Source organism: Trichechus manatus, unplaced genomic scaffold, assembly GCF_000243295.1.
Source record: "Trichechus manatus latirostris isolate Lorelei unplaced genomic scaffold, TriManLat1.0 scaffold00006, whole genome shotgun sequence".
Lineage (NCBI taxonomy): Eukaryota > Metazoa > Chordata > Mammalia > Sirenia > Trichechidae > Trichechus > Trichechus manatus.
The window spans coordinates 6,758,852-6,760,300 of record NW_004443942.1 but is presented as its reverse complement, the minus strand read 5'-3'; the positions used below and the strand labels follow the sequence as shown (position 1 = coordinate 6,760,300).

Genomic DNA, 1,449 nt, shown 5'->3' with positions numbered 1-1,449 from the left:
ATTATTGATAGATGTGAGTTTATTGCTGTCATTTTGTAGTGCTTTTTTTTTGTGGTGCTAACGTTTTCTTTGTTCTTATTCTCCTGTGCTGAATTCCTTTCGTTTGTGGATTTTTTTTCATTTCTTTTGTTTTTATAGGTTTTGTTTTTCCTGAGACTTTATGTTTTTCCTCTTTATTTTTATAAGTAGGTTTGTTAACGTTCTTTGTGGTTACCATGAAATTTACCCTTATCCTTCTAAGTTTGAAGCAGTTTATTATTACTTGGTATCACCTTGCCTTCCTCTCCATTAGAGGGTTCTATACCTACACCGTTTATTCCCTCTTTTATTGTTCTGATGTTGTTGCCATTTACAGATTAACTGCTCCGATTCCCTGTTGTATTTCTTTTGGTTTTGGATAGTCCTTGAGAGTTCATTTCCTAGATTGGTATCTACCTGGTATGCTCCTGTGTCCTAGATTCAGCGTGTGAGCTGAAGTTGTTTGTTCTCAGATCGAAGGACTCCCTTTAATAATTCTAGGAAGTTTGGTTTGGTTTTTACATATTCCCTTAATTTCTGTTTATCTGGAAATGTTCTAATTTCACCATCACGTTTGAACGAGAATTTTGCAGGATATATTATTCTTGGCTGGCAATTTTTTTCTTTCAAGGTTTTATGTATGTCATCCCATCACTTTCTTGCCTGCATGGTTTCTGCTGAATAATCTGAGCTTAGTTTTATTGTTTCTCTTCTGTATGTGACTTCTTGTTTTTCTTGAGCTGCTCTCAGGATTCTTTGTTTGTCTTTGGTTTTGGTGAGTGTGATTATGATATGCCTTGGCGATTTTCTTTTGGGGTCTATCCTATATGGGGTTCATTGAGCTTCTTGGATGGCCAGCTTTTCATCTTTCATGATATTGGGGAAGTTTTCTGTCAGCAGTTCTTCAATGATCTTTTCTGTTTTCTCCCCCTGTTCTGGAACTCCGATCACTCACAGATTTTTCCTTTTGATTGTATCCCACATAATTCTCAGGGTCTCTTCATTTTTCTTCATTCTTTTTTTTTTGAGTCTTCCTCAAACAGAGTTGTATCCAAGTGTTTATCTTCAGTTTAGCTAATCCTGTCTTCCACCATTTCAAATCTGTTCCTCAGCCCTTCTATGACACTGTCCATTTCTGAAATCTTGTTTATCTTTTTGATTTCTGATTGTTGTTTTTGTATGATTTCTAGTTCTGAATTTATTTTGGCATTTTTTCCTGCATTATTTTCCTGAATTCTTCCATTTTTTTGGTCTATATTTTCCATGAATTTGTCTGCCTTTTCCATGAATTTGTCTATTTTTTTCCTCATTTTTGTCTGCGTTTTGCTTTAACTCTTGGATAATTCTGAGTATTAGAGATTTGAATTCCCTATCAGGTAGTTCTAGTGCCTTTTCTTCTACTGGAAAGTCATCTGGTGTTTTATTTTGAAC

General features: G+C 35.0%; 1 protein-coding gene across 1 annotated transcript in view; it reads left to right on the top strand.

Moving 5' to 3' along the window:
• PSMA1 (proteasome 20S subunit alpha 1) overlaps positions 1 to 1,449 on the top strand; it is a 16,994-nt gene that overhangs the window by 7,270 nt on the left and 8,275 nt on the right. The gene's annotated exons all lie outside the window — the stretch shown is intronic.